Source organism: Pleuronectes platessa, chromosome 8 (assembly GCF_947347685.1).
Source record: "Pleuronectes platessa chromosome 8, fPlePla1.1, whole genome shotgun sequence".
Classification (NCBI taxonomy): Eukaryota; Metazoa; Chordata; class Actinopteri; order Pleuronectiformes; family Pleuronectidae; genus Pleuronectes; species Pleuronectes platessa.
Window position 1 is genome coordinate 26,148,926 of NC_070633.1, and position 10,932 is coordinate 26,159,857.

Below are 10,932 nucleotides of genomic sequence, written 5' to 3' on the forward strand. Positions count from 1 at the left end.
ATACATATTCTACTTCTATTAAGGTCAGATGTTGCCAGTTTAACTTCCCCTGCAGAACCAGTTTCCCACATGCTTGTTGTACTTCAACGTGTTTGCTGCCCTCTAGTGGAATCCCGCAGCATCACTGAGAAGCAGGGGGAGGAGCCTGTGTGTGTTTCGAGGTGTCTATTTCCTGGAGAGTGGAATCGGATTAACGTGCTTTTCCTTCTCGTTGGATTCTTTTCACTCAGGATTTGATTCAGAGGTCAAACGATCCAGGTTTGATTCCCAGCGGCTGTCACGTGCTGCTCGTGTGTTTGACTGACAGGAGGCACAGTGACAGACCCCCACCTGTGTTTGACAGGACTGATCCTGGAGCAGCTACTGGGTGAGAAGCTGCTCTGTCACTTTTCACAATTAAAAGTTTCCTTGTTCGTGTTCACATGTTTCTATCAAACAAAGAGTGAGTTTGTTATTATTCTGCACTGAAACACAAAGGTCTATTCATATGACCACTGTACAAACATTGAGACAAAGTTGGACATGAAGTCATTGAAAAGGTTTGTTTTCAACATAAAGTTTCTAAAAGTCATAATTCATGTTTAAACTTGAAGGTTTGTTCAATAAATAGACGTGATAATAATTTTTATGAGAGTCTGTTTCTGTTTCTAAGTTTGAACCCTTGTTCGGTTTGATGGAAAAATACAATTATTAAGATGTTATAATATCAGAAAGGATGACTGGAAATCTTCAGATTGATTTAAAAAAAAACTTCACACTCAGTCCTGTGCTTTGAAAGAACCACATATTACCTGCAGGGGGCGCTAAAGAACAATGTTTTTCTCATATTTTACAAACAACTAATACAAGTTTGAAAACGCTCAACCACTGATAAGTTAAGCATTAAACGTATAAGCCAAAAATAATTGCTAGTTATTTTGTATGAAATCATTAATAAGATAATATATCAAGAATCCGAATCTGGATCCAACAGGAGCCATCTTCAATGAGCTCAAATTGATGATCAAGACTTTTCTTGTTCAGACAAATCAATAACCAATGTGTCGCTTTGCTGAAGTCAAACAGTTTTAAATCATTTTCTACATCTTGTGTTTACAGATCTTTGAGATTTGTCCCAGTTTCCCCAGCAGCCATTAACATGTGGCTAGTTGCTATTTCCGTGCCGCTGCTTCCTGCCATCGTCCTGGCGTCCCGTTGGTACCACGTCCAACTGTCCTCGCTATGTCTCAGAGCTCTGGGCTGGGTGCTGAGGCTGCTGCAGCGGGGAGGGGCGTGTCCGGGGCACACACTCCTTCGTCTTCTCCAACTGCACCCATGGCAAAGTGGACAGTGTCCTGGAGACCTTTGACCTCTACGCTGAGACGCACCCCTCCTTATCCATTGGTCCAGAAATAGGTAAGTTAATGCATCTAAAGTTGTGATATTTAACTATTCAGACCAGTAGAATCGGAAATCTGTGACCTCTGTGCAGGGCCGGCCCAAGCCTTTCGGGGGCCCTAAGCAGAATTTGATATTGGGGCCCCCCCTCCCACCTAGCGGAGTCATTTGCGCTCGACGATTATTGACAAAAATGTCACACTACAATGAATTAATTGACATTATCAATTGTATTAATACTGAATTACGTAGATGTGATTTCCTGTATTTTTTATATGGCCAGCTGGAGAAGGGAAATACCTAAATTTAAGCATATTCATAGCATTTTGCTTTTTGACTTATTGAGATGGTGACTTGGGCTTGGGCTTCAGTGCCCCTTGACCTCTTGGGCCTGGAAGGCTCATTCAGTTGCTCTCATGCCAAAAATATTCTAGACTTTTGTCCCTTGATAGACCCCTGTATTATTATAGTCGTTATTTACACCAAAACAGTCACCTTTTAACCTTAGAGGGCACTTAGATCACAGATTTATTTTAAACTTTCATATTCAAAGTAAAGCATCAAGTGTGGTTTACTGAAGTTAAATTGTAAAATAATTAAATACAACAGCATTTGTATTTTTTTTTAAAGTATCAGTTTAATAAACAGATCTTTCAACAGATTTATAAATGTGCAATCTTAAACTGAAATCAAAATACACAAACATTAGTATTATCAAAAATAACATTAAAAAATAAAAAATAAATAATGATAGTGCCTCTGTATTCCAAACAAACGATCACAAACATATTAAATAAATAATTTGCAACTGTGCAAATGCGTATTAAGTTATCAATTTCCAATTACAAAATAAAACCAAAATAGACAAGCATGAATATAATAAAAAATAGAACGTTACATAGATACATAGATTAAATAATGAAAGTGACTCAGTATTCAATTAACCTTTTAAACTAACTATTTGGAACTTCTAAAATCAAACTGTTTCAAAACATTCAAATAAACGATAATAACAATAACCTGTAGGGACATTAGATACAAAAATAGAATCATAACATAACACAAGATATTTCAGAGTTAAGTAAGGCAACACAAAACAAAAACTGTTAGATTAACTGACCTGTTATGCCGGCAGAGGTTGAAGTCGGTGTATCAGTGACTGTCAATGCTGGTAACTGTTCCTCAATGGGTAAAAGTTCTTCCTCACTTTCAGGTGACTGTAAGTCTGCTGGGGGTGAACCTGCAAAGATAAAATAAATAAATCAACAAATAAAAAAAATGTAATTATTTTTTTTTTAATGTGTCATGTCATATTAAAAGACTATGTAGCCATTTGCCATCAAGAAAAACCTCACCTGCTGTATCATCAGCTGTGGAGGCACTGACACTTGATGACACATCGGGGGCAGGTACAGTTGGTTGTGCTCCAAAATACTTCAACAGTGTTCCTGAAAAAATAACATTGCAAAAGTGCATAGTTGATAGTGAGTTTATGAAAAATGAGTTTATTTTGCCATCATTACTTACACTCATCAACAAACAATTCCACACCTAACCATTCCTATTCTAGTGAGGCAAAATAAGGCACAGCCTAATTGTAGTGTGGTGAACACTTAACATCCTAAATATAATATTAATACAATATAAGTATATTTTTATCACAGACGTCTCCTCACTTCAACATGGTGTTTTCTCATAAAGACCAATAGGCCATCTCTCAACAAAGATCTTAGAGCAGAGCGCACATTGTGCTCCATCTTTGGCTGAGATGTCACTTTTACTAACGTGCACAGGCACAGCAATGCTAGCTTGCATCCCTTACACCTAGAAGGTTAAGTTCACCTTTGGCTGTTTCCTCCAATATAAACCGATATCTCACGGACTAAGACTCTGCACTTGTGTGTACGGTCACATACGGTTATAACGAACTTTGATAACGGGGCTAGCGGGCTAGCCACCATGCTAACTGCGGTGGGAACAGCGCAAAAACCCGCTGACTTTAATCCCACGGCTCATGACACTGTTTCTCAAACACCGTCAGGTTAGAAGCAAACACTTGGTAGTAGCTAGTATCGGGTGTCCGTGCTGACTGTGTGTGGAAGCTAGGGGAGCTAGCTGCCTCCGTGTAGCTTCAACCTGTTGCAGCTGTTGAATTAGCAACGCAGTTTGGAAACAAGACCGGGGAACCGCTGCGCTAAGACACGATAACAAAAGCATTTTGACCCGCTGGGTGTCACTTTATTCAGCAAAAACTGTCGCGTCATCAACATCCTTTTTCTGTTAGTTGCCATCGTTCACTGTGTGTGAGGATCCGGGAGGACGTAAATAAACCAGCGTGGACTTCTTCTATATACCTCATGAGGTAGGCTTGTCTAAGCTCGACTTCCGTCTCGCCATCTACTGTTCTGGCGGTGAATTGTTTTCACAACAAAAAGGCTCGTAGAACTATAAATCAAAAAGGGTCCGTCCGATCCGTCCGTCCGTCATTCCGAAACGGACTCGGAGAAGCATACTGAGGCCTTTAGTCACTGTCAGACTCACCACTATGTCACATTTATAAAACAGTACTGTTTTCATGTAGCTAGCTACTAGTGCTAATGTCCACCTCAGTCAGCGAGCTAACGTTAGATTAAGCCTGGCAAGAGCTAGCAGTACATGTTTGATTGAACATCCTAAACACTGCCAATATCGTTGACATCTGATATACACCTAGATAAATGTATATTAATGAGATACATACACTGTTGATGAATATAGCTCATGTGATGGCAAATATAAGATGACATTAACTCGCTAGCTAGCTAGCTAACTCCTATGATAGCTTGAGCTGCTCCTCCCTCAAATGAGTTCAAAACATATTTTAAATAATCATGCAATCATACCTTTATCTTGCTCTTTTTTCTCATCTTCTGTCCTTTTCTTTTTCCGTTTTTGGGCACCAGAGAGATACGTCCTTTTAGATGACATGCTTATATATGTCCCTTCCAACTTAACCTTGAGTATTATGCAGTGTCTGTCTATGACCGCGAATTATCTGTCAGCAGATTGAGCACGCAGTTGATATGCAAGACTTGAACGCTGGCAGATATATTGATCGTAAAATCAGAATTTTCTTGTATAGATGTATTCTTTATTTCATTCAATCAGGTCACTTGTTTAAGTTATTTAATATTATTATTATTTTTAATTATTTTTAATTATAATTTTTTTTTTCCGATAGGGGGCCCCCTGGCGGTCAGGAGGCCCCAAGCGCCCGCTTGTATCGCTTATGCCTCGGGCCGGGCCTGCCTCTGTGGATCTAAAGTTGTTGACGTCCGAATGTGATTCTATGAATCTCGTGAAGTTTATGCTGCAGATATCAGAGATTTGCTCACAGACTGGGGTTACAACTACACAACATCAAACGGAGTGGCGCTGAGTGAATGGGCCTCCAACACCGATGCCCTGCTACTGTACGACCCCAAGGAGCCGCCAAGCTTCTTCTCTGCACGCTGGAACACCTCTACCAACCCGGACCTGGCCTTCGCTGTGTGCCGGAGCAATGACCCGAAACCGGAGAGACGCGTCCTAGACAGGTTTCCCCGCTCACACCACCGACCGTCCATCATTAAAGTCCCATCACTGGTGCAACCGGTACCAGGGAAACCTGTCAAAAGATGGAACTTTCGAAAGGCCAACTGGGAGTCATTTGCTCAGGAGACAGAAAGAAGGATTGCTAGTCTGCCAGAACCTGATGCAGCCAACGTGGACACCGCCTATGAAGCCTACTGTAAGGTCCTCCTAGGAGCGGCAAAAAAGACCATCCAACGCGGCTACAACAGGAACTACATCCCTGGCTGGGACGAGGAGTGCAGCCGCCTCCTGAGCACCCACCAGAGGGCTATCTCCAGGGAAGATGTGGATGCGACTGAAGAAGCACTGCTTCAGAGACTGGACACCACACGCAGAGACAGATGGACTGAAGTTGTTGAGTCAATTGACTTTACCCACTCTAGTCGGAAGGCGTGGCAAACCATCAACCGGCTAACAGGCAGATGCACAAAGCCCCCAAGCTGCCCAGTCACAGCAGATGCCATCGCGTCCGAGCTCCTGAAAAACGGTCGCTTCCCAGACGCAGACAAAGATGTTGCCCGTCTGATAACGCAGGAGGTGACTTCCCTCTCCAGGGTGGCCAGTGCGGATTCCAACCTCTCAGGAGAATTCACTGCAGACGAACTCAGTAAGGCCATGAGCAAGCTCAAGCCAGGCAAAGCTCCAGGACGTGACAACATCCACCCAGAGTTTGTTATGCACCAGAGCACAATAACATCCAGCTGGCTCTGTGCATTCTTCTCATCCTGCTACCAGAGATGCAAGCTGCCCAAGATCTGGCGCCGTGCTTCTGTAATCGCCCTGCCAAAGCCAAACAAACCTGCGGAAGACCCCAAGGCATACCGACCCATATCGCTGCTCTGTGTTCCATTTAAAATCCTGGAAAGAATGATCCACTGCCGCATTGAGCCAGTGATTGACCCACATCTTCCACAGGAACAGGCCGGTTTCCGTCGCGGTAGGTCCACAGTGGACCAGGTTACACTTCTGTCTCGAGACATCGAGGACAACTTCCAGGATAATGAGAAAGCTGGGGTAGTGTACCTGGACTTGACCGCCGCGTACGATACCGTCTGGCACCGCGGACTTCACCTGAAGCTGTTGAGGACAATAACCGATCGACATATGGTGAAATTCATCATGGAGACGTTGTCTAACCGCAGTTTTGTCCTACAGACCAGCGATGGCCAGCGCAGTAGGCTAAGAAGACTACGGAACGGTGTCCCACAGGGCTCGGTCCTTTCTCCGATGCTGTTTAATATTTACATCTATGATCTACCAGACACAGCATCCAGAAAGTACGGCTACGCAGACGATCTCGCAATCATGCTGAGAAGACCCACATGGAAGGCAATGGAAGACGGTCTCAACCAAGACATGGTCGTCCTAGTAGCCTACCTACGAAAGAGGCGCCTGCAACTCAGCACCGGCAAGACTGTTACAGCAGCATACCATCTCTGCAACAGAGACGCCAAGAGGGCACTAGAGGTATACACCAACCACAAGCGCCTGGAGTCCCAGCAAGCGCCTAAATACCTTGGTGTGCGTCTGGACCAGACACTGACCTTCAAACAACATCTCGAAGATGTCCGGGCAAAGACAATATCAAGGGTCGCACTGATCCGTCGCCTCGCTGGCACAACCTGGGGAGCCACTGCCAAGACACTACGGGTATCCACCCAAGCCCTGGTCTTTTCAGCAGCGGAGTACTGTGCCCCAGTATGGAGCAGAAGTCCACACACGAAAATGGTGGATGTGGCTATCAACAACGCCCTCCGGATCATCACTGGATGCCTGAAGCCTACCCCAATCGTCCTGCTGCCAGTCCTAGCAGGAATCGCACCGGCTGGCCTACGACGAGAGGCTGCCACTCTCGTCCTGGCAAGGAAAGCACGGAAGCATGACTGGCACATCCTCCATGACACCACAGAGACAGCAGCTCCTCTGAGCAGACTCAAGTCCCGCCACCCTTACAACAAGGCGGCACAAGAGTTGCTCCGGTCCACCACTGAGGACCTGTCCAAAGATGGATGGCTGGCGGCAGCCTGGAAACAGGAGTGGGAGAGGGCTGGGCCAACCCAAATCCACCACTACATCTTGGATCCAGGAGATGGAGCCACAGGAGACCTTCTTCCACGCCGGCAATGGACTCTGCTGAACCGTCTGCGTACTGGGGTCGGTTGGTTCAAATCTTCAATGAAGAAGTGGGGCCTGGCAGACAGCGCTGCATGCGAGTGTGGTGCCCCTGAACAGACTGTCGAACATATTATGACCACCTGCCCCCTACACAGACCACCCTCGGAAGCCGGCCTCTTTGACGTGGGACCAGAGACAAGGGCATGGCTACAAGACACTGAGTTGGACCTCTGATGTTACACGAGAGAGAGATTTGCTGTTCGTGAAGTGTCCAGAGAGTGGCGCTCTTTCCCCTTGCAGTTTAAGCCACAGCAGCAGGTTCTTTATCTGGTTCTATATTAAATAAACCAGAACTGAACAAAATATTTACTCAGGCTGTATTTCAAGCAGCAACAATAATAATTTTATTTCAATAATGAACCTGTAGTTTATTAAAAGACATCATTTAAAGATTACAAATCTTTAACTTTGAAAATGTGCTTTAACAGTAGAAATCCTAATAGGAATCACTAACTTCCACCCATTGTATATATGATATTAATTACTTTGACACTTGTGAAATAAATGTAATTATGTTCTGGCCACAGTTTGGTAGAAAATCATTAGAAAATGAAAATGCTGCTTCCATGTGTTAACCAGGACAAGATTGATCTGGTTTCCCTAATACTCTCTGTACAGTTACTGGTATTATAGTGTGTGTGTGTGTGTGTGTGTGTGTGTGTTTATTATGTTGATGAGGATGGTTTGATAAAGCCTTGTTCGTTCTGACCCAGGTGAGGCGTTGGATGCTGTGGTCAAGCGGGTGCGTCCCTCTCGGGTGTTGGAGCTGGGGACTCACTGTGGCTACAGCTCAGTGCGCCTGCTGCGTCTGCTGCCCCCTGTTGGCAGACTGATCACAGTGGAGATGGACCCCCTCACAGCAGAGCTGGGGGAGGAAGTCATACTTGTGTCTGGATTCAAACACCACCAGGTACAGTGCCTTGCATAAGTATTCACCCCCTTTGGACTTTTCTACATTTTGTCATGGTATAACCACAGATTAAAATTTATTTCATCGTGAGTTTATGTAATGGACCAACACAAAATAGTGCATCATTTGGAAGTGGGGGGAAATATTACATGGATTTCACAATTATTTACAAATAAAAATCTGAAAAGTGTTGAGTGCATATGTATTCACCCCCTTTACTGTGAAACCCCTAACAAAGATCTGGTGCGACCAATTGCATTCACAAGTCACATTTGCAAGTCACATAATTAGTAAATAGGGTCCACCTGTCTGCAATTTAATCTCAGTATAAATACACCTGTTCTGTGACGGACTCAGAGTTTGTTGGAGATCATTACTGAACAAACAGCATCATGAAGACCAAGGAGCTCACCAAACAGGTCAGGGATAAAGTTGTGGAGAAATATGAAGCAGGGTTAGGTTATAAAAAAATATCCAGAGCTTTGAACATCTCTCTGAGCACCATAAAATCCATCATAAGAAAATGGAAAGAATATGGCACAACCGCAAACCTACCAAGAGGAGGCCGTCCACCCAAACTGAAGAGTCGGACAAGGAGAAAATGAATCAGAGAAGCAACCAGGAGGCCCATGGTTACTCTGGAGGAGTTGCAGAGATCCACAGCTGAGGTGGGAGAATCTGTCCACAGGACAACTATTAGTCGTCTACTCCACAAATCTGGCCTTTATGGAAGAGTGGCAAGAAGAAAGCCATTGTTGAAAGGGATCCATAAAAAATCCCGTTTGGAGTTTGCCAGAAGCCATGTGGGAGACACAGCAAACATGTGGAAGAAGGTGCTCTGGTCAGATGAGACCAAAATTGAACTTTTTGGCCTCAATGCAAAACGCTATGTGTGGCGAAAACCCAACACTGCCCATCACCCTGAGCACACCATCCCAACAGTGAAACATGGTGGTGGTAGCATCATGCTGTGGGGATGCTTCTCTTCAGCAGGTACAGGGAAACTGGTCAGAATAGAGGGAAAGATGGATGGAGCCAAATACAGGGAAATCCTTGAAGAAAATCTGATGCAGTCTGCAAAAGACTTGAGACTGGGGCGGAGGTTCATCTTCCAGCAGGACAATGACCCTAGACATACAGCCAGAGCTACAAAGGAATGGTTTGGATTAAAGAATGTTAATGTCTTAAAATGGCCCAGTCAAAGCCCAGACCTCAATCCAATAGAGAATCTATGGCAAGACTTGAAGATTGCGGTTCACAGACGGTCTCCATCCATTCTGACTGAGCTTCATCTTTTTTGCCAAGAAGAATGGACAAACCTTTCCATCTCTAGATGTGCAAAGCTGGTAGAGACATACCCCAAAAGACTTGCAGCTGTAATTGCAGCGAAAGGGGGTTCTACCAAGTATTGACACAGGGGGGTGAATACTTATGCACCCAACAGATGTCAACTTTTTTGTTCTCATTATTGTTTGTGTCACAATAAAATTTATTTTGCACCTCCAAAGTACTATGCATGTTTTGTTGATCAAACGGGAAAAAGTTTATTTAAGTCTATTTGAATTCCAGTTAGTAACAGTACATAATGGGAAAAAGTCCAAGGGGGATGAATACTTATGCAAGGCACTGTACATCCCAGCTTCAGTTAAAGACTGGTTATCAAATAGGAAATGGATCTAACTGAGTTTTCCTGACGTCCTCAGTTCCAGGTGTTGACGTCGAGCTCAGCCGAGGCCGTCCCAGCGTTACGCTCACATCTGGAGCCTGATGGGAGTAAAGGGTTCAACCTGGTGCTGATGGACCACGATCCTCTGCTGTACCTGGCCGACCTGCAGGCGCTGCAGAGAGAGGAGCTGCTGTGTCGCTCCGGCTGCTCCGTCCTCTTCATCGACAGGAAGAGACGAGCGGGAGGTCTCAGAGGAATCCTGGATCACGTCAGAGCGAGATCTGACTCCTCCTGCAGCGTCAGGACTGAGCTTCCATCTTTACTGGAGGTCTTGTACCAGAAGGAACGTGCTGAGGGAGAAGCTGAGGGAATCTGAAGACAAGGTGCTTGTCAACGAACAGTTTTATAAACTTAAAAGAAATGGAAGATGAAGACATGCTGAATGGATTACTTGAAAATCTACTTTTAATGCTGGATAATTAAATTACAAATAAGTTAATAATATTGAAACGAGCGATATCTGTGTCAAAGAGTTTATAAATAAAACAGCCACACAGCTAATTAGTCTCTTGTGCTTGAGGTTGACTTATTTATTAAATCGAATCAATCAAATATCTTATCTGAAATAAATGAATATGATATCAATATGATATTGATCTTAATGTTAAATGTGCTAACTTCAGGGATATTTACAGCAGAAAATAACATAATAAATATCAAACAAACAAGCGGACAGGGGGTGAAAACATAACCTCCTTGTGGACATAGATACTGGATGTAGAGCCCAGAGTGACCACTTGATGGCGGCCTCTACTTTTTTTAAAGTAACAGAAACTTGCACATTGAACTGGGTATGACTCAAATGTTCACAAACTGGTTTGATGGGGAAACCTTTAAAGGACAATTCCACCCAGTTTAAGAGTTTACATGTGGCTCAGTGACCATCAACACGTTTTGCTTTTGGTATTTATCATGTCATCAGTCTCATATTTCCTGAGTCAGCAGATCCATCCACCCCCCCCCCTCCCTCTTGTGCATGTTGTGTTATTTACTTTCAGACTCAGTGTTTACAATTAAATAAATAAAGCAAGATTGGGGGAAATTGCTCCCAGTCGCTCCCCCCACTCCTTTGTTTCTACTAACATCAGCAATCTTCCTCTAAGTGGCCATAACGTCTGAGACCCAGTGGTCC

General features: G+C 44.0%; 1 pseudogene; it reads left to right on the forward strand.

Moving 5' to 3' along the window:
* Positions 1-150: 150 nt before the first annotated feature.
* LOC128446516 (transmembrane O-methyltransferase homolog) lies at positions 151-10,301 on the forward strand (annotated as a pseudogene).
* Positions 10,302-10,932: the final 631 nt, after the last annotated feature.